This window comes from Ascaphus truei, chromosome 5, assembly GCF_040206685.1.
Source record: "Ascaphus truei isolate aAscTru1 chromosome 5, aAscTru1.hap1, whole genome shotgun sequence".
Classification (NCBI taxonomy): domain Eukaryota; kingdom Metazoa; phylum Chordata; class Amphibia; order Anura; family Ascaphidae; genus Ascaphus; species Ascaphus truei.
This window is the reverse complement of record NC_134487.1, coordinates 268,122,362-268,146,547: the sequence shown is the minus strand read 5'-3', so window position 1 is coordinate 268,146,547 and position 24,186 is coordinate 268,122,362.

The window sequence follows — 24,186 nt, the reverse complement described above, 5'->3', positions numbered from 1 at the left end:
ACATTAAAAATTATTTGAAATACATTTTTATTGATAGTGTAGATGTGCAGGGGGTCTCCGGAGCTGAACCGCGGTGGTTTTAGGTCTGGGGACCCCGTGCCCCCCGAGATACAGGCCCCTTTAGGGGGTGCCGGTATCCAGCTCTGCGTTAAAAGCCCCGATCACGTGACCGCGGCCTGTAAACCAAGCAGAGCAGAGGGATACCGGCACCCCCTAAAGGGGCCTGTATCTCGGGGGGCACGGGGTCCCCAGACCTGAAACCTGTGCGCTTCTGCTCTGGAGACCCCCTGCACATGTACACTATCAATAAAACACATACAATATACAGTATAAATAAACACTCGTTCTTTACCTTAGCGTCTATGCGCTATGGTAAAGAAGCATCATTTCTGTATTTTAATAATATTGTACAGTGAGCAGGGGGTTCCCTGAGCCAGAAATTAATGCTCAGGGAACCCCCCTGCTCCTGATCAATATTATTAAAAATACGGAAAATGCTGCGTCATTACCATAGCGGATAGCCGCTAAGGCAATGAAGGGGTTAACCCACCGTGCCCGCTTTATTGTGTGTAGTGGGGATGGGTGAGGGGGGTATTTGGCCCTTGGTGTGAGTTTAGGACTTGCGGGAGGGGGGGGGGGTTGCGGGTGCACTTAACCCCTTCACGATCGTAGCAGTTAATACCGCTACGGTCATGAAGGGGTTAAGCCCTCCCGCTACCCCACCCCCCCCCCCCCCCCGCAAGCCCTCCCCAACCATCGTTGGGGCGAATACCCCATTCACCCACCCTCCCGCTACCCACAATAAAAAAATACACACACACAGCAGCCGCCAAAAAATAAATAAATAAATGACAATAAATACATTGGAAATACATTTTTATTGATAGTGTAGATGTGCAGGGGGTCTCCGGAGCTGAACCGCGGTGGTTTTAGGTCTGGGGACCCCGTGCCCCCCGAGATACAGGCCCCTTTAGGGGGTGCCGGTAGCCCTCTGCTTGGTTTAAAGGTCCCGATCACGTGATCGCGGCCTGTAAACCAAGCAGAGCAGAGGGATACCGGCACCCCCTAAAGGGGCCTGTATCTCGGGGGGCACGGGGTCCCCAGACCTAAAACCACCGCGGTTCAGCTCCGGAGACCCCCTGCACATGTACACTATCAATAAAAATGTATTTCAAATGTATTTATTGTCATTTATTTATTTATTTATTTATATTTATTTATTAATTGTGCTGCTGCTGCTGCAAGTCGTAAACTCACACCAAGGGCCAAACACCCCCCTCAACCCCAATAAAAAAAATTCACGCACAGCAGCCCCACAATTAATAAATAAATCTAAATAAATAAATAAATAAAATCTATGTAAAACCCCCTCCCCCTATTCTCGCTTTTAAAACGCCCTGCCTTCTCTCTAATCTATGTAAAAAAAACCTCCCCCTATCCCCCTATCCCCCTATTGTGTGTGTGCGTTAAGCTTCCCTGCAAGCTATGTAAAAAAAACCTCCCCCTATTGTGTGTGTGTTTAAATCTGTCTGGCCTGTGTTTCTGAGTGCTGAGTGCTCTGCGTTTAAAGGTCCCGATCACGTGATCGCGGCCTGTAAACCAAGCAGAGCAGAGGGATACCGGCACCCCCTAAAGGGGCCTGTATCTCGGGGGGCACGGGGTCCCCAGACCTGAAACCTGTGCGCTTCAGCTCCGGAGACCCCCTGCACATGTACACTATCAATAAAAATGTATTTCAAATGTATTTATTGTCATTTATTTATTTATTTATTTATATTTATTTATTAATTGTGCTGCTGCTGCTGCAAGTCGTAAACTCACACCAAGGGCCAAACACCCCCCTCACCCCCAATAAAAAAAATTCACGCACAGCAGCCCCACAATTAATAAATAAATCTAAATAAATAAATAAATAAAATCTATGTAAAACCCCCTCCCCCTATTCTCGCTTTTAAAACGCCCTGCCTTCTCTCTAATCTATGTAAAAAAAACCTCCCCCTATCCCCCTATCCCCCTATTGTGTGTGTGCGTTAAGCTTCCCTGCAAGCTATGTAAAAAAAACCTCCCCCTATTGTGTGTGTGTTTAAATCTGGCTGGCCTGTGTTTCTGAGTGCTGAGTGCTCTGCGTTTAACCAAGCAGAGCAGAGGGATACCGGCACCCCCTAAAGGGGCCTGTATCTCGGGGGGCACGGGGTCCCCAGACCTAAAACCACCGCGGTTCAGCTCCGGAGACCCCCTGCACATGTACACTATCAATAAAAATGTATTTCAAATGTATTTATTGTCATTTATTTATTTATTTATTTATATTTATTTATTAATTGTGCTGCTGCTGCTGCAAGTCGTAAACTCACACCAAGGGCCAAACACCCCCCTCAACCCCAATAAAAAAAATTCACGCACAGCAGCCCCACAATTAATAAATAAATCTAAATAAATAAATAAAATCTATGTAAAACCCCCTCCCCCTATTCTCGCTTTTAAAACGCCCTGCCTTCTCTCTAATCTATGTAAAAAAAACCTCCCCCTATCCCCCTATCCCCCTATTGTGTGTGTGCGTTAAGCTTCCCTGCAAGCTATGTAAAAAAAACCTCCCCCTATTGTGTGTGTGTTTAAATCTGGCTGGCCTGTGTTTCTGAGTGCTGAGTGCTCTGCGTTTAACCAAGCAGAGCAGAGGGATACCGGCACCCCCTAAAGGGGCCTGTATCTCGGGGGGCACGGGGTCCCCAGACCTGAAACCTGTGCGCTTCAGCTCCGGAGACCCCCTGCACATGTACACTATCAATAAAAATGTATTTCAAATGTATTTATTGTCATTTATTTATTTATTTATTTATATTTATTTATTAATTGTGCTGCTGCTGCTGCAAGTCGTAAACTCACACCAAGGGCCAAACACCCCCCTCACCCCCAATAAAAAAAATTCACGCACAGCAGCCCCACAATTAATAAATAAATCTAAATAAATAAATAAATAAATAAAGACATGAAGAGAAATAAATACTGTATATACTGTACAGTATATACACTGTATATATATATATATATATATATATATATATATATATATATATATATATATATATATATATATATATATATATATATACAGTATACATATATACACTGTGTATATATACTGTATATATATATATATATATATATATATATATATATATATATATATATATATACATACTGTATGTGAGTGAAAAGAGAAAAAAGTAACCCGTATGGGAGCACTCAGGTATGCAATTGATATATTTGTTTATTTATTTGACACAGTGCAAAAAGGGATGAATAAACAGTACATGATTTAAAAACACTTAAAAAAGAGGCATGGACCCTTAAACACTAATGAACAGCACTAGGGAACGACACACACTGTCAACCCTAAACATGAAAAGGATAGTGACTCAAAAAACACTAGGGAGAATCAAAGTGAATCACAATACAGTAGGTTACTGGGTTTAAAGGCACCTACAGTATACAACGCTAAGGATAATGCACACTACAATACCAAAAAGTATTTTAACCAAGCAAGTAAACCAAAATCAATATATACTGTAAGTAACAACCAGAAAAGACAATTTAAAACCAAACTAACCCTTACAATACCAAGGATTACATCTATCTAATTGTAAAAAACCTTATACAGTACATTATACACAGCATTGTTTAAAAACCCCTTCCCCCCTAATGTTTGTGTTAAGCAGATTACACTGAAGGGAGAGAGATATAAAGGCCTAAAGCCCCTTCCCCCCCTAATGTTTCTGTTAAGTAGATTACACTGAAGGGAGAGAGATATAAAGGCCTAAAGCCCCTTCCCCCCTAATGTTTGTGTTAAGCAGATTACACTGAAGGGAGAGAGATATAATGGCCTAAAGCCCCTTCCCCCCCTAATGTTTCTGTTAAGTAGATTACACTGAAGGGAGAGAGATATAAAGGCCTAAAGCCTTACCTGCATTGGTAAACCCTCCCTGCATTGGTAAACCCTCCCTGCATTGATGTCGTGTAGTGTACAGTACAGTATGTAAATGTGGGGAGGAGGGGGGCCCAATGTGCATAATGTACTGTGAGGTCTAACCACCCTCACCCCCTACCCACATACTGTACCGTTACCCCCCCCCCCCCCCCCCATCCTGGCCATGGCCCCTCACGCACAGCAGCTCCACAATTAATAAATAAATCTAAATAAATACAGTACATGAAGAGAAATAAATATATACTTTATATATAAATGTGAGTTTATAACTAAAATAAAGAATATTATTTCTAGGGGCCCTAGAACAGAAGTTCCCACGCCAATTTCGCGCTCATTGCTCTTTTTTTTGCTCTTTTTTTACAATGTTGCTGGTCTTGCGGCTTTGCAGTATGCAAGCAAAAAGCGCAGTGTATGAAGTCTGGGTGAGCGCTTTCCACATTTGATGCCTACGGCACCTTCCCATTTCTACACACTTCAATACCTGCACAGTTGGTAGCGCTTTCCATCCCAGCTACCATTCTGGATTTTCACCTCTCACAGGCCATTCTTGCCCGAGTCTGTCCTATCAGACAGGGGCATTAACCTGTATCCACACCACCTGGACAATTTCTCTCTGTCAGAGACTTGTGCTATTTATTTTATATATTTTTGTGTAATTATTCATGCAAATTTATGCTCATTTCATATGTGGTTTTCAACATAAAGTGGCTGCTGGGCCTGATCCTAACTCATACAGTATACAGTAGCGCTTCCCTGTTTGTTAGTTTATTGCAAGCAAAAAGCAGTTTGTAGTACTGAGTGTGAGATAAATTACTGTATTTATCAGTGTTGTTCAAAGAGAGTTGATCAGAAGGATTCCCCTTATATACAGTACGTAGAATTAATAAAATTGTATTATTTTCCGATATCCGCAGTGATTCTGGTCAACCTGACAGATTTTTAGTAATACAGTATACTGTACTGCAAGACCATGTGTTGTCTACCTTTTACTACAGTATACTGTACTGTATGAATGACAATAGAGTGCTGTATACTTTATAAGGGGAATCCTTCTGATCAATTCTCTTTGATCAATACTGATAAATACAGTATCATATTTATACCCCTTTAGCACCTGTCGTTCCATCCTATGCACCCATTTACTGTACAATGGTGATTGCGGTCGTATTCACGTACTTTATGTGAGATAAATTAACCAGTTCTTTTATTGCTGAAGTCGCCACAAAATACTTTTATTTACAAATACAGTACAATACAATGGTGAAACATTTCAAGTTAACAGCAATTCAAAACATCAACACACAATAATACATACTTTACAGTACTGTATACTGTACTAGTATATTTGGGCCTTGTCTTTGGGGGTTTATTAATGCAATTATTAGGGTGACCTGGCGTTGGAAATACTGACACAGTACAATCCTACAGTACAGCTACACCACCCACCCCCTCCCTTAGAGTTTTTAATCCCTCCCTGGCCAAGCATCAATCGTCTGGCTAATCCAATCCAAGCCATTGTTTTGTTAAACTGGCCCTGGGCTGTTCAGAACAGCCACTGCTTCTAAATTACTGAAAATATACAGGATAAATATACAGTGATGTGAAATAATCCTTTCTGTGTGTCTGAGAGTGTTGAAAGTCACCAGGTCCTCATCTAGTAGAGTACATTCTCGAATACCTTTAGAATAAAAATACAGTATATATAAATATACAGTATAAATATTGCACAGTATACTGTAATGTTAAATAACCCATCCTGTTCTTTTTCCCTTCATACTGTAACAGTATCCTCATTGTGTCTGCGGTACAGTAGTTCATTGAGAGAGGAGAGGTTTTGTGTACATCATTACTGCTGTTTATATACTGTACATTTGACTGCACAAGCAGATTTGACGAACACAAGGCCCCCCCTCCCCTCTGGTGCACCCTTTTTCCTGGAACGACAAGAAAACAAAAACTTTGTTCAGTTACTGTACTGTACTGTATGTGCGTACTGTATTATGGTAGACCTACTGTACAGTAGGTGGCTGGTGCAGCTTTCTCTGGAAAGAAAAAATGGAGCAGTTAGTAGGCAGTTACTGTAGTATGTCAAACTAGTCTACTGTACTGTATACTGGAACTACTGTAAACTCTGACTATTGGGAAAGCTAAAATCTGTGCCATACTTACCTGTATCATAGTGTACCTACTGTACAATACTACAGCACTGTACTACTTTCCTGATGCTTGTCCATTGCGCGCGATGACAATGGGCAACACAGTGGCAATATGGTCTATATATTTATTGCATCGTTCCTCGGTGAGTACATCGTTCCAAAAACTCATTATGGCTGTATACAACTCGTCCTTCTTGGAGGGTTTCGCCACTTTACGGATGTGGTCCTTCAGCTGATGCCAGACCATTTCGATCGGATTGAAGTCTGGTGATCTGTGATTGGAAAGAAAGGACAATTAGTTTAAGAGATACAGTACACAGTAAAAACAGTGGGGAACATATAAATGGGACACGGTCTACTACACTTACTCCGCTGGCGTCTTCACCCAGTTGATGCCGCGCTCAAGGATATGCGCCGTCGACGCGGTGTGCTTGGGATCATTGTCCTGGTAAAAGCGATGACCATTGGGAAAGTCTTGTGTGATGTATCGCACTATCACGGGCACAATGTTGTCTTGGAAGAAATCTTTATTCATGATTCCTATAGCAAGAAAAGAAAAGTGCTCAATAGTACAGTACAGTGCATACGGTAAGGCAACACTAGTCAAGTACAGTGCATTAGGCGGCATTATATTTGAGAAATTGTACCTTCAAAGACGACAATGCATCCCGGTCCACGCCTAGAGATGGCACCCCACACATGCAGCTTCACAGGGTGTTTTGGCCGTGGCTTCAAAGTTATGCGGCCTTTTTTGTGGAACGCAAATCTTGCAAATCTCTCCAGCGACACAGTAGACTCATCAGTGAAGATGCAATCCTGGAAAGTCTCACCGCTGTCGATCCATGCCTGGGCCTGGAGCACTCTTTTGATTTTGTTTGCGTCCCGTATCATGGGGTACGCTCTGTAATGACAATGAATAAAAAATGTTAGCGTCACAGCGCAGTACAGTTTGCAAAACAACATTTTTACTTTACAGTACAGTACCTCCTGTACTGTCCACTACTAACCTCACACGTCCATATTTCCATCCAATTCTGCGTCTCATCTTCTTTATGCTGCTCTCGGATACAGTCAGATTGTGGTTTTCCTGAAGAGTGTTTTTAACCCTTAATGCGCTCCTCTCATCATTCTCCTCACTTATTCTGTCCACCAGAAGAGTAGTCTCCCTACAATGCAAAGAAATTATATTGTGTTATTAATATGCAGCAATATAAAATGTATACTGTATACTGTACATGTAATGTTGTAATATACAGTAAATATAAATATACAAAAAATGTATACTGCTGTACTATAAATATAAATAGACAAAATATACAGTATACAGTACTGTTGTAATATAAATATACTATATAAATATTCCGTTGTCAGATGAATTGCAATATACCAAAAGTGTATACTGCTGCACAAAAAATATAAATTGACCACACATACAGTACACTACAGTATATACTGTTGTAATATAATAAATATACTATATAAATACGGTATACTGTTGTTATATCATAATAAATACACATCATATACTGTATATTCCGTTGTCAGATGAATTGCAATATACCAAAAGTGTATACTGCTGCACAAAAAATATAAATTGACCACACATACAGTACACTACAGTATATACTGTTGTAATATAATAAATATACTATATAAATACGGTATACTGTTGTTATATCATAATAAATACACATCATATACTGTATATTCCGTTGTCAGATGAATTGCAATATACCAAAAGTGTATACTGCTGCACAAAAAATATAAATTGACCACACATACAGTACACTACAGTATATACTGTTGTAATATAATAAATATACTATATAAATACGGTATACTGTTGTTATATCATAATAAATACACATCATATACTGTATATTCCGTTGTCAGATGAATTGCAATATACCAAAAGTGTATACTGCTGCACAAAAAATATAAATTGACCACACATACAGTACACTACAGTATATACTGTTGTAATATAATAAATATACTATATAAATACGGTATACTGTTGTTATATCATAATAAATACACATCATATACTGTATATTCCGTTGTCAGATGAATTGCAATATACCAAAAGTGTATACTGCTGCACAAAAAATATAAATTGACCACACATACAGTACACTACAGTATATACTGTTGTAATATAATAAATATACTATATAAATACGGTATACTGTAGATGTACACTACAGTTTTCTATATTTTTTTTGGTTAAGTTTTATAAATACAGTATACTTACGCATTTGTTACCCTTGGTGCCTTTTTGCGGTCTCTGTTTTTTCCTTGTGCATGATAGCACACAGTGCTTGATGGCACAACGAGGCCAGAAGCAGTTAACCAGCGCTGGATATCTGCAATTCGTTGTCCGCTCGTGTACATCTCCTTCATTCTCATGCTGAGATCCTTTGAAATCTTCTTAACAGGCATTGCTGCGAGTACTGTAGAAAGAAATACAAACACAAGAATGTGTATTCGATGTTTAGTCGATGTGTATTCAATGTGCAGTGAATCCACAAAATGGATGGTGTATTTATATGTTAATGACTCACATAACAGACCACCCACTTTCAACACCTGTACCTGGCCACCATGCATAAAAGGTTGTACACGTTGCATAGCCCACCACTTGCTGATCTTTATCTGAGGCATTGTCCAGATACTGCATTGTGTCTCCCGCTTACATGGAGCATCCCCGGTTCTATGGACGAAAGAATCATCTCACCTCTGCTGTGCCTGCCACACTGAAAAAAAGAAAGGCAGTTACCGTTCCCAAGCCAAAGGCAAAGCGACAGGCTAAGGCCAACAAAGAAAACCTTCTGCTGACCCCAAAGGCTAAGGCTTTTAAAACACGTCAGCCTTATTATGTGAAGAAGAAATACGGTACTGTGCTCGGTTCGCAAGACGCATGGCAGCCAACTCACCGAATCCGCAGACCACTTGCTCCCATATGCTTCGACGACTCTGCTGTAGCTGTCCCGGAAATCTTCAGCCCGGCTTCTCCACCCCCATCTTCTCCGGTTCCATCTGAAGATGCTGCTGCCTCTGAAATCAACGGGTCACTGTCTCCTTTGCTCTTGGACGACTCTGCTTCTCTCCCGGAAATCCAGCGGTCACCTTCTCCATCCCTCTTCCACCACGCTGCAGCTTCTCCTGTACCGGGCATCCCCAGGTCACCTCTTCCACTCTCCATCGATGCCGCTTCTCTCCAGGGAACCCCCATCTCATCCTCCGTTGCACCCATCCCCCCAGATCTCCAGATGCCATGCACAAGCAGCTCGTTGGACCGGATCCTGAATGGGCTAAGTGTGGATCTCCCCGGGAATTCTAGTGTGCTGGCAAAGCTAGATCTGCTTCTGGAGTCGGTGCTACATATGGAGCAACGGCTGGATCAACGGATGCTACATATGGAGCAACGGATGGATCAACGGATGGACAAGATAGAGGCAGACATAGCGGGCATACATTATTTGCTCGGTGTTAATGCCCCTGTTTCCCCGATGCTGGAGCAGGGGGGTGACATGGATGTGATGCATGGTACCTTCGACCCCCTTCCATCACCAAGCACACACCCTCCACCAGAAGATACAGTGTACTATGCTATTGAGGAGGACATGACAACCCCATCTAGACCACGCCAGGAGACAACCCGGCGACCACTACCGGAGGAAAGCTTCCTCCCAGACACCCTACCATTGCCCATCGCCTCAAGTACACCCGCTCCCAAAAGACTTCCTACACCCGCTCGCATACAAACAGTGCCCGACATCTCCCTGTGCGATCTGACACCGGCGCTGAGGGAGAAGTATAGGGTGAGGAGTGCTGGTATACCACACAAGTATGCCTTGATCATATTTAAACACCATGTTCCCTACACATTGTACTGCGAGTGGGTGTTCAAAGTGAACTATGATGGGAATCGCCAAAAAAATGCCCTTCCTGCCAATTTAAGGAAAAAGATTGTGGAAGAAATGCAGCGCTATTACCCTGTTACAGATCCTGTAATGAGAGGCGTTAGAGACTGCATTAATGGCGTTTTGCGCCATGCAAGGCATCGGCCATGGCTGGAAAATGGGGAGGACTTTCAGTGAGACCATACTGTAATGTTGTGCTGTACTGTACAGTACATGTTTTACCCTATAGTACCTGCTGTACTTAAACAAAGGATACTGAATGTTGTTGTGTGTTGCACGGTTTTTGTACTGTATTTGTAAATAAAAGTTTTTAGTGGCGACTTCAGCAATAAAAGAACTGGTTACTTTATCTCACACACAGTACTACAGTACAAACTGCTTTTTGCTGCCAGACTGCAAACCCGCAAGACCAGCAACATTGTAACAAAAGAGCAATGAGCGCGCAATTGGGGTGGGAACTTCTGTTCTAAGGCCCCTATAAATAATATTCTTTATTTTATTTATAAACTCACATTTATAAACCCCGTCACCCACCCCCGCTAAACACAATAAAAAATAATCACACACAGCAGCCGCCAAAAAATAAATAAATAAATGACAATAAATACATTGGAAATACATTTTTATTGATAGTGTAGATGTGCAGGGGGTCTCTGGAGCTGAACCGCACAGGTTTTAGGTCTGGGGACCCCGTGCCCCCCGAGATACAGGCCCCTTTAGGGGGTGCCGGTAGCCCTCTGCTTGGTTTAAAGGTCCGATCACGTGATCGCGGCCTGTAAACCAAGCAGAGCAGAGGGATACCGGCACCCCCTAAAGGGGCCTGTATCTCGGGGGGCACGGGGTCCCCAGACCTGAAACCTGTGCGCTTCAGCTCCGGAGAACATCTACACTGTGAATAAAACACACACATCATTAAAGAATCATTCTTTAGCTTAGCGGCTATGCGCTATGGTAAAGAAGCAGCATTTCTGTCTTTTTAATAATATTGTAGAGTGAGCAGGGGGTTCCCTGAGACAGAAATCTAATCTCAGGGGACCCCCTGCTCCTGCACAATATTATTAAAAGTTCAGAAACGAGGCTTCATTAGCATAGCGTATAGCCGCTAAGGTAATGAAGGGGTTAACGCATAATAACCAATAAATACATTCAATACACTACCCACTACCCATGGCAACCTCCGCTGCTGTACAGTAAAACAGAGAAAAAAAATAACACTTTCAAAGTAATGTCCCCTAACCCCTTAATCACCATAGCGGTTATTAACCGCTACAGTCATGAAGGGGTTAACCCGCCCTCACCCACCACTTGGGACGCCTACTGTACATACCCTCCCACTCTAACCCCCCACCCCGTGAGGCCTAACCACCCTCAACCCTCACCCACTAACTACCCACAAGGGAGGCCTACCCACATACCGTTGGGGAAACACCCCACCCCCACCCCAGTACCCACAATAAAAACAGTACAATCACCCACAATAAACAGCATTCTATTTATTAAATACATTACCCACCCCCTGTGCCCCCCCCCCCCATAAATACAAGATTTATTCTTTTACATTCAGGGTCCATAACGCAGCCCCACGCTAGTCCCCGGTGGGCTGGCAGGGCACCTGGACAGACCTACAGTTTACCAGCAGCATTCCACAGGTTCTGGAGGCCTGCTGGTGGATCCTGCCAGCACCATGGCGCCCAGGTGGTCTCCTTGGGTCACCGTGAGCCTCAATTGGGTCCACACGGTAGGCCCAAGGATGTCTGGGAGCCCCGGGTCAAACCCACAGGTGTCTGCGGGGCCTCGGGTGGTTCCCATGGGGGTCTGGGGAACTCACGGGTGCTCACTACGGGTCCGCGGTGCCCCCACAGAAGTGGGACCACACATCATCATCCCCGCACCTACGGCTCGGAGGTGCCCCCACAGAAGTGGGACCACACATCGTCATGCCCGCAGACTACGGGTCCGCGGTGCCCCCACAGAAGTGGGACCACACATCATCATCCCCGCATGTGTCACCCGTGGAACCACCAGCCTGCTACCCTTTAGGATACCCGAGGATTCCCCGCGGGTGGTCTCCAGAGGTCCCACGCAAAACCACGGAAGTAACCCTGAATGTAAAAAAAATAAACCTGGCCAATACATTCAATACATACACCCTCCCCCCCAACACCTACAGTACAATAATGTGCAAAATAACTATTATCCAGATATGGATAATAGATTAATTGCCCATTATTAAAAACATTAACTAGCATATACAAATAAATAAAGTACTACTGACCTCATCAATACGAAGTGTCCGATGCCAGCGCCTTCCTTCTCTTGCCCACACAAAACATAGCCAAAACCAAGCCAATACATTGCAATTACATTCAGATATCAATTAACCCCTTAAACACCTTATCGGATAATAACCGCAAAGGTAATTAAGGGGTTAAGCCACACAGGCACGATACCCACCCTTCACCCATGAATTTGTACTGTGGCTTCATCATGCAACTATATATATATATACTGTATATATATACATACAGAGAGACAGAGAGAAAGAGAGAGAGAGAGATATATACAGTATATATATATACACACGTTATATACACACCCATGATAAACCAAATATACAGTACAAATAAATGTAGAAGGGTTATCAAAACCATACTGTTCTACAACCAAACACTTCTCCATACAGATACTACATTAAAATCAATTTCCTTTAAAAATCCTAACTGATCTCACAATCTACTGTACTGTATATGATCACAAACCAATGAAAAAAGTCACATTCCAAAATGCATAAAATCTATGCACCATACTGTATACATTCTGCAAATTAATCAACGTAAACAAAAATCAATTAGCAATCATTATTTAGATCTCTAAACATTTCACACTCAATCATGAACAATGAAACCATTAACAGATTCACGCCTAGAGCAGAACAATTAAGCCTTTGAAAAAATATAAGTACCGACAAAAATACAACCTTTCCAAACCAAGCCTACAGTACCTACAGTATCCCTGACCTTCCTCAAACACACAATACAATACCAAGGAATAATACATCTATCTAATTTTAAAATACTTTAAACTCACAAAATAATTAAAAACACATCTAATCCAGCTTTTAAAACATCATCATTTCTTACCCTGAATGTATACTGTACAGTATATCTCTCTAGACATATATATTGTACATACATACATACAGTGGCAAGAAATGATATACCACAAAAAAATAAAAATACACAGGTTAAAAAACCTTTTGAAAAAATTAACAAGTTAAATAAAATACATTTCTTTACTGTAGTTCACTTACCATTACTTGCCCCCACCGACTCCCGTTGCCCAGCTTACTCACGAACCAATCCACGATCAGGAACCCATAAAATAATAAACCATTGAAAATAATAAACATTAAACTAAAAATCCAAACCAATCCACGGGTCTTCTACTTGTAATACACCTTCATCTGTATTCTTCTTTCTTCTATCTCCTTCCGGGCGGGGCAGGGCGTGGTCTTCTTTCCATCATCGGCCACGCCCTTGTCTTTTTCCTTCTCCGGAGGTCCTTCCTCCGCGGCGTCTGGCTGCAAAATGAGACGACATAGGCTTTTAAAGGCCTATGACGTCACATTTTGCGTCATGGTTCCCACGGTCCTGATTGGACCGTGAAAACCATGTGTGTTGGCCGATAATAAAAAAATGATGACGTCACTTAAAGGGAATGAAAGCACAGCCAATCAGAATGGCTTTGCTTCAATTGCCTTTAAGATGACGTCATGAAAAGGCACATGGCCGTGCACACATGGTACTAGAGCCAATCAGAGCGTGGGAACTTTATGCCTACTCTGATTGGCTCTGGTATACCATGTGTCAGGGGCTTGGGGGAGAAAGGATGTGACGTCAATGAAAACCTGTCACGTGGTACGGTAGCCAATCAGAGCGTGGGAACTTTATCCTTATTGACGTCACATCCTTTCTCCCCCAAGCCCCTGACACATGGTATACCAGAGCCAATCAGAGTAGGGATAAAGTTCCCACGCTCTGATTGGCTCTGGTATACCATGTGTCAGGGGCTTGGGGGAGAAAGGATGTGACGTCAATAAGGATAAAGTTCCCACGCTCTGATTGGCTACCGTACCACGTGACAGGTTTTCATTGACGTCACATCCTTTCTCCCCCAAGCCCCTGACACATGGTATACCAGAGCCAATCAGAGTAGGCATAAAGTTCCCACGCTCTGATTGGCTCTAGTACCATGTGTGCACGGCCATGTGCCTTTTCATGACGTCATCTTAAAGGCAATTGAAGCAAAGCCATTCTGATTGGCTGTGCTTTCATTCCCTTTAAGTGACGTCATCATTTTTTTATTATCGGCCAACACACATGGTTTTCACGGTCCAATCAGGACCGTGGGAACCATGACGCAAAATGTGACGTCATAGGCCTTTAAAAGCCTATGTCGTCTCATTTTGCAGCCAGACGCCGCGGAGGAAGGACCTCCGGAGAAGGAAAAAGACAAGGGCGTGGCCGATGATGGAAAGAAGACCACGCCCTGCCCCGCCCGGAAGGAGATAGAAGAAAGAAGAATACAGATGAAGGTGTATTACAAGTAGAAGACCCGTGGATTGGTTTGGATTTTTAGTTTAATGTTTATTATTTTCAATGGTTTATTATTTTATGGGTTCCTGATCGTGGATTGGTTCGTGAGTAAGCTGGGCAACGGGAGTCGGTGGGGGCAAGTAATGGTAAGTGAACTACAGTAAAGAAATGTATTTTATTTAACTTGTTAATTTTTTCAAAAGGTTTTTTAACCTGTGTATTTTTATTTTTTTGTGGTATATCATTTCTTGCCACTGTATGTATGTATGTACAATATATATGTCTAGAGAGATATACAGTACAGTATACATTCAGGGTAAGAAATGATGATGTTTTAAAAGCTGGATTAGATGTGTTTTTAATTATTTTGTGAGTTTAAAGTATTTTAAAATTAGATAGATGTATTATTCCTTGGTATTGTATTGTGTGTTTGAGGAAGGTCAGGGATAGATAGCCTTGGTTGTACTGTACTGTAAAGGTTGTATTTTTGTCGGTACTTATATTTTTTCAAAGGCTTAATTGTTCTGCTCTAGGCGTGAATCTGTTAATGGTCTCATTGTTCTTGATTGAGTGTGAAATGTTTAGGGGTGTAAATAATGATTGCTAACTGATTTTTGTTTACGTTTGATTAATTTGCAGAATGTATACAGTATGGTGCATAGATTTTATGCATTTTGGAATGTGACTTTTTTTTCATTGGTTTGTGATCATATACAGTACAGTAGATTGTGAGATCAGTTAGGATTTTTAAAGGAAATTGATTTTAATGTAGTATCTGTATGGAGAAGTGTTTGGTTGTAGAACAGTATGGTTTTGATAACCCTTCTACATTTATTTGTACTGTATATTTGGTTTATCATGGGTGTGTATATAACGTGTGTATATATATATACTGTATATATCTCTCTCTCTCTCTTTCTCTCTGTCTCTCTGTATGTATATATATACAGTATATATATATATAGTTGCATGATGAAGCCACAGTACAAATTCATGGGTGAAGGGTGGGTATCGTGCCTGTGTGGCTTAACCCCTTAATTACCTTTGCGGTTATTATCCGATAAGGTGTTTAAGGGGTTAATTGATATCTGAATGTAATTGCAATGTATTGGCTTGGTTTTGGCTATGTTTTGTGTGGGCAAGAGAAGGAAGGCGCTGGCATCGGACACTTCGTATTGATGAGGTCAGTAGTACTTTATTTATTTGTATATGCTAGTTAATGTTTTTAATAATGGGCAATTAATCTATTATCCATATCTGGATAATAGTTATTTTGCACATTATTGTACTGTAGGTGTTGGGGGGGAGGGTGTATGTATTGAATGTATTGGCCAGGTTTATTTTTTTTACATTCAGGGTTACTTCCGTGGTTTTGCGTGGGACCTCTGGAGACCACCCGCGGGGAATCCTCGGGTATCCTAAAGGGTAGCAGGCTGGTGGTTCCACGGGTGACACATGCGGGGATGATGATGTGTGGTCCCACTTCTGTGGGGGCACCGCGGACCCGTAGTCTGCGGGCATGACGATGTGTGGTCCCACTTCTGTGGGGGCACCTCCGAGCCGTAGGTGCGGGGATGATGATGTGTGGTCCCACTTCTGTGGGGGCACCGCGGACCCGTAGTGAGCACCCGTGAGTTCCCCAGACCCCCATGGGAACCACCCGAGGCCCCGCAGACACCTGTGGGTTTGACCCGGGGCTCCCAGACATCCTTGGGCCTACCGTGTGGACCCAATTGAGGCTCACGGTGACCCAAGGAGACCACCTGGGCGCCATGGTGCTGGCAGGATCCACCAGCAGGCCTCCAGAACCTGTGGAATGCTGCTGGTAAACTGTAGGTCTGTCCAGGTGCCCTGCCAGCCCACCGGGGACTAGCGTGGGGCTGCGTTATGGACCCTGAATGTAAAAGAATAAATCTTGTATTTATGGGGGGGGGGGGCACAGGGGGTGGGTAATGTATTTAATAAATAGAATGCTGTTTATTGTGGGTGATTGTACTGTTTTTATTGTGGGTACTGGGGTGGGGGTGGGGTGTTTCCCCAACGGTATGTGGGTAGGCCTCCCTTGTGGGAACTGATTGGGTGGTTAGGCCTCACGGGTGGGGGGGGGGTTAGTGTGGGAGGGTATGTAGGCATCCCGAGTGGTGGGTGGGTGAGGGTGGGTTAACCCCTTCATGACTGTAGCGGTTAATAACCGCTATGGTGATTAAGGGGTTAGGGGACATTACTTTGTATGTTTTAATTTTTGTGTCTGTTTTGCAGAAGCGGAGGGGCCATGGCCAGGATGGGGGGGGGGGTTAACGGTATGTGGGTAGGGGGTGAGGGTGGTTAGCAATGCAGGGAGGGAGATTTACTGGTAACAGAAACATCTCTCTCCCTTCAATGTACTGTAATCTGTTTAAAGCCCCCTCCCCCCTAATGTGTGTTTCTGTAAAATCTCTCTCCCTTCAATGTACTGTAATCTGTTTAACAGAAACATTAGGGGGGAAGGGGCTTTAGGCCTTTATATCTCTCTCCCTTCAGTGTAATTTATTTAACAGAAACATTAGGGGGGGAAGGGGCTTTAGGCCTTTATATCTCTCTCCCTTCAGTGTAATCTGCTTAACACAAACATTAGGGGGGAAGGGGTTTTTAAACAATGCTGTGTATAATGTACTGTATAAGGTTTTTTACAATTAGATAGATGTAATCCTTGGTATTGTAAGGGTTAGTTTGGTTTTAAATTGTCTTTTCTGGTTGTTACTTACAGTATATATTGATTTTGGTTTACTTGCTTGGTTAAAATACTTTTTGGTATTGTAGTGTGCATTATCCTTAGCGTTGTATACTGTAGGTGCCTTTAAACCCAGTAACCTACTGTATTGTGATTCACTTTGATTCTCCCTAGTGTTTTTTGAGTCACTATCCTTTTCATGTTTAGGGTTGACAGTGTGTGTCGTTCCCTAGTGCTGTTCATTAGTGTTTAAGGGTCCATGCCTCTTTTTTAAGTGTTTTTAAATCATGTACTGTTTATTCATCCCTTTTTGCACTGTGTCAAATAAATAAACAAATATATCAATTGCATACCTGAGTGCTCCCATACGGGTTACTTTTTTCTCTTTTCACTCACATACAGTATGTATATATATATATATATATATATATATATATATATATATATATATATATATATATACAGTATATATACACAGTGTATATATGTATACTGTGTATATATATATATATATATATATATATATATATATATATATATATACTGTATATATATATATATATATATACAGTGTATATACTGTACAGTATATACAGTATTTATTTCTCTTCATGTCTTTATTTATTTATTTATTTATTTAGATTTATTTATTAATTGTGGGGCTGCTGTGCGTGAATTTTTTTTATTGGGGGTGAGGGGGGTGTTTGGCCCTTGGTGTGAGTTTACGACTTGCAGCAGCAGCAGCACAATTAATAAATAAATATAAATAAATAAATAAATAAATGACAATAAATACATTTGAAATACATTTTTATTGATAGTGTACATGTGCAGGGGGTCTCCGGAGCTGAAGCGCACAGGTTTCAGGTCTGGGGACCCCGTGCCCCCCGAGATACAGGCCCCTTTAGGGGGTGCCGGTATCCCTCTGCTCTGCTTGGTTAAACGCAGAGCACTCAGCACTCAGAAACACAGGCCAGCCAGATTTAAACACACACACAATAGGGGGAGGTTTTTTTTACATAGCTTGCAGGGAAGCTTAACGCACACACACAATAGGGGGATAGGGGGATAGGGGGAGGTTTTTTTTACATAGATTAGAGAGAAGGCAGGGCGTTTTAAAAGCGAGAATAGGGGGAGGGGGTTTTACATAGATTTTATTTATTTATTTAGATTTATTTATTAATTGTGGGGCTGCTGTGCGTGAATTTTTTTTATTGGGGTTGAGGGGGGTGTTTGGCCCTTGGTGTGAGTTTACGACTTGCAGCAGCAGCAGCACAATTAATAAATAAATATAAATAAATAAATAAATAAATGACAATAAATACATTTGAAATACATTTTTATTGATAGTGTACATGTGCAGGGGGTCTCCGGAGCTGAACCGCGGTGGTTTTAGGTCTGGGGACCCCGTGCCCCCCGAGATACAGGCCCCTTTAGGGGGTGCCGGTATCCCTCTGCTCTGCTTGGTTTACAGGCCGCGATCACGTGATCGGGACCTTTAAACCAAGCAGAGGGCTACCGGCACCCCCTAAAGGGGCCTGTATCTCGGGGGGCACGGGGTCCCCAGACCTAAAACCACCGCGGTTCAGCTCCGGAGACCCCCTGCACATCTACACTATCAATAAAAATGTATTTCCAATGTATTTATTGTCATTTATTTATTTATTTTTTGGCGGCTGCTGTGTGTGTGTATTTTTTTATTGTGGGTAGCGGGAGGGTGGGTGAATGGGGTATTCGCCCCAACGATGGTTGGGGAGGGCTTGCGGGGGGGGGGGGGGGGGGTGGGGTAGCGGGAGGGCTTAACCCCTTCATGACCGTAGCGGTATTAACTGCTACGATCGTGAAGGGGTTAAGTGCACCCGCAACCCCCCCCCCCTCCCGCAAGTCCTAAACTCACACCAAGGGCCAAATACCCCCCTCACCCATCCCCACTACACACAATAAAGCGGGCACGGTGGGTTAACCCCTTCATTGCCTTAGCGGCTATCCGCTATGGTAATGACGCAGCATTTTCCGTATTTTTAATAATATTGATCAGGAGCAGGGGGGTTCCCTGAGCATTAATTTCTGGCTCAGGGAACCCCCTGCTCACTGTACAATATTATTAAATCTCTCTCTGCTGCAAACACATCTCGCCCCCAGTATGTGCAGTAATTTACTGAACATGTACTGTAGAATAAATGCATACAGTAGTTTTATTTATTCGGGTTTATTACACAGTATACTGTATGGCCGGAAAACATCAGCATACAGTACAATATAATCCATCGAAATCCCCCCATTAGCCGTTTTCTTTTCTGAGGAAAAACAAAATGAAAAGTTTTAATGTACAGTAATGGTCAGCCCCCTAAAGAAGTTCCCAGCCAGCCCCACCAAAATAATACGGCAAAAATACAGTACTCACCATACTGTACAGTACAGTATTACTAAATTTCCCATTCAGCTTGCGCTGGCGCCGGCCCACTTCCAGTCCAGCTTTCATCATTTTGCAGAGGGACTAGCCCACCTGTAGTCAGCGGGAAATCGCTTAGGTACATGCAAGCTTCATCAAAACTGGCTGCGAAATCCATCTCAGATTTGTCACCGACGGCAGGACCATGATGATAAGCTGGTGCTGCTGCTGGTTCTGGTTCTGGTTCTGGCGCATTGCTTGGCAGGGACTGTCGCTTCTTATTTCGTTTTAACACGACCCTTCGCCTTTTGCCGCCTCCATTATCATAGATACGGGAAAAACCCTGTGACACACACCAATACCCTCCAACAAATTGGGGCTCAATACGGTGAAAACAGGGGTCACTACATAACCTTTTCCTTATTGCATGCTTCCACAAATGAGGAGTTGGCGAAAATCTGTAAAAGTCATAATTTTCGATAAAATACTGATAAATTTGAACAACTGTTGCCATCTTATCCTCTGTTGCATTTATAGCGGCCCATATCAAATAAGCATAACTTCTGTCAGGTTTTTGGAACACGGGCTCCACTTGTTCACTCATGTCTCTGTAGAATAGTGTAAGTGAAAATGATCTTTGTCTTTATTTAATACATTACTGTATGTAAAGCCTAAATTGATACATTTTTTGCAACTATTCCTTCAGTCTCAAGGACAAGTTACACAATAGCATACTGTACTGGGATAAAGTAACTTTTTTTGGAAACGAAACAACTTGCAAAGGCCACACATTACTTAAGTCATGAGTTTATGCCATCTGGTGGACAATCGAAACATCGCAGCCTAGTAAATCATTCTCATTATCATTTAACAAGATCAGGCCCCCGTCAGCCAGGCATGAACCGTGGCTGGGAAGGCAAGCGCAACGAAGCATGCAAGAGGTGAGCAGTGGCGGATTCCAGGTTTCTGCCAGGTACAAACCAGGCATTTGCTCGAATAAAGTGTGTCGGTGCAGTATCATCGATCTAGATTGGCTACCTCATAATACTAAAGGACATCGTTAGAATAGCTCAACTGTGTTACTTTGTGTTTCATTTTGTGTCGTCCCCTTGTCATTAAAATGATATTTAGATGTAGTGCCTGTTATTCTAAAATTAGCTGTGCCGTTTTGGGTGATGTATTACTTTTCAAGCATGATAAATTGCGACAGAACAGCTGCATTGAGTTTAAAGCATTTTCCCTTTGTTTTAAACTTTGCGATAAATACTCAATTTACTATATTCTTGCGTAACCTACACTCAGGCATAGGTGCACCTATTGAGAATGATAGTTTTCAGAGTTAATGTATCATATGTATTTGGATTGAGTAGTAGTTGTTGAACGATTAGAGTTAGAGTTCTATATATAATATTGATATACAGTATGTATTTAAACAATAGTGGCTACACCAATTGCATATGAAGTCCCTATGCCTGAATAGATGCAAGAATTGACATCAATTGTGTAACTTATTTTTTTATGGTGTCGGTACTGTGTTAAAATAAATGCGTTACTACATGCCTGGGATTACAGATACAGATATCGAAGACTTCATTGCTACTGCTAATAACACAACATATCACATTGTAACACACAATATCACAGAGTTTCCATAGGATTAAATGGCAGTGATAACACAGAATATCACAGAATACCCCAGCATGATGCAAAAACTAAATATATGTATAAACCAATACATTACCCAAAAAGCATAGTCCAGTGTAAGCAATGTTTCGCCCCACTAAAACGGGACCTTCCTCAGGGTTAGCACCACCCCGACTCCTCTCCCTGAGGAAGGTTCCGTTTTAGGAGGCTGAAACAATGGGTTTTTTTCTGTCATTCTTTTTGCTCAATACAATTTTTTGTATTTATGTCCTGCAAAGTGCTGTTTCTTTATTTACACTGAACCGCGGTTTTGGGTAATGTATTGTTATATATTGTTCCTATGAAGCGCACATTTGCCCATACATGCTATATAATCTATTGGAGTGTCCAATGTCTTCTGTATATATAACCATATCTATATAATAGAACTAGAACAAGTTGAAAACTATGGCCCTGATTCTGTAAGGTGTGATAAGCGCAAATTACATGCTATCGCAGGAAAAGCCCCATTAAAGTCAATGGGACTTTTCATGTGACATGATTTCATCCGTGAATCACACCTTACAGAAGAAGGGCCTATGTCTACACTGACCAGCAGGTAACAATAGATGGAAACTGTTTTAATTAAATCAAGTGTAGAAGATGGGATGGCGAGAATTCAGGAGAAACAATACAAGGTATCAAGGGAACCGTCCACTGTGCCACAAATAGAAAGTTTAGATGAGAGTTTTCTGCCTGCGCTCATGGATGGATGTGAAACCTAGACCCCAAATGCGATAATAATTCAGAAGCTTCAGACAACTCAAAGAAGTATGGAAATATGCATTACCCGAAGAGACATGGGAAAAAAAAGAATGAGTTAGAAACCAAACAAGTGTATGTGACATCATCACAAGGGCGGAAAAATAAAAATGGCAGTGGGTGAAAGTGACTGGGTGACTGGGTAGGTGTGTGGGTGACTGGGTGGGTGTGTGGGCGACTGGGTGACAGTGCGTGGGTGGGAGACAGTGGGTGACTTACCTTGACCCCGTGGTATCTGGCTGGGGCAGGAGGTGAGATCGGGAAGCTGGCGGGGGGGGAAAGAGTGGCAGGAGGCCCGCGCCGCGCTTACCCTCCTTCTGGGAGCCGGTGCACGTGAGGAGGAGGCCCGCGCCGCGCTTCCCCTCCGTCCGGGAGCCGGCGCACGTGAGGGGGAGTGCAGGAGGCCCGGGCCGCACCGCGCTTCCCTCTGTTCCTCGTTGTGAGCGAGGGGGGAGGAGCCTGGAGTTTGCTGTTGAGCAGGAGGGCCGCGCTTCCCCTCTCCGGGAGCCGGCGCACGTGAGGGGGAGTGCAGGAGGCCCGGGCCGCACCGCGCTTTTACTCGTTGTGAGCGAGGGGGGAGGAGCCTGGAGTTTGCTGCTGAGCAGGAGGGCCGCGCTTCCCCTCTCCGGGAGCGGTGCACAGTGAGGGTGATGGTGCGGCTGGGGATGTTGCGGAGCGTGGGGATTTGGGTGAGGTGGGGAGGGGGGAGAGAGTGAGGGGCACCGGGAGAGGAGGGGGGGGGCTGTGGAAGGTGAGCTGCGGTCCAACTGACGGGGGAGAGTGAGGCCAAGCAACAGAGTGTGTGTGTGTGTGTGTGTGTGTGTGTGTCGTCACTCCGCCTCAGGCCAATGAGAGGTGCGGGGGCGGGCGGGCCAAGGGACCAATGAGATTTCCCCTAGGGACACAGGAAGATGCAGGCAGGCATACAGTGCTTTAATTTTTATTATATAGGATATAGAACAAGAAGATAGTACACCAGAGGTGAGTATCGAATGGTATATTGTAAACCCCACACAACGTATTACATAAACTTACAATTAGTACTGTTAAAATGCGCTCCACACTGCAATTCAGTTGCCATAGGTCCATAGATAGAGTACAGCAAGGAATGAAATGAAAAGAACGAAAAGGGGCGAATATAGAGTAAGTTCAAAATGCTTTATAATGGTAGCAAAAGATAGCCAGTGCAATATATATATATTGTGACAAACGCCCCTCTTTTGTAGTGCTGACGTCTGTCTGGGTTCTTCCCGACACAGTCTTCTAGGGTTAATTAAACAACAAACAGGATCATGCAAAGTATTATGCTGCTTAACTCAGGCTTCTGCCTGCTTTATTTTCATCCAAGTAAGGTACTGCAGCTTTAACATGTGAAGGTTAGAGGTACTCAGATACTTTCATTCAGCAGTTCACATATTTCAGTGTTACAATATTTCCCACACTGTTATTTCAAGAAATAAAACCAAAATCATATAAGCAAAAACCTATCCCTTTCAGGGATCTAACTACACATCAGAATCAGTCTCTCTAACAGCTGCTGGCCAACTAAACTGGTTCCCCAGCTTAAAACAATGCTCTCTCATTTAGGGTCACAAGATACAGCACAGTCTTTTAGCAACAGCAGTGATCATTTGTTTTGTCTTATCTGTTTGTGGTGTCCAGGCAAATCCTCTGGTACTGTGATACGTGGAGGGGCCGTCAACCCCGACACTGGAAACAGGGGAGCCGCGATACCCCCAGCCTCCAGGCTCTAAGGAGAGAGAGTGAAATGCAAAACCTCTCTGCTCTAAGTACCTGTGCATGTGATTAGAAGAGCAGGTGAGGGAGAACTAGAGCCATTGTAATCTGTGGTCTGGATTTTCCATCCAGCTGCCCGAGTTAATGGGAAGATGTGGAACGGATCATTTTTAACTATTCCTGCACTTTCTGCTCTAAAATGGGGCAGAAAGCTGCCTAACATCTTTGATCTTTGGACTA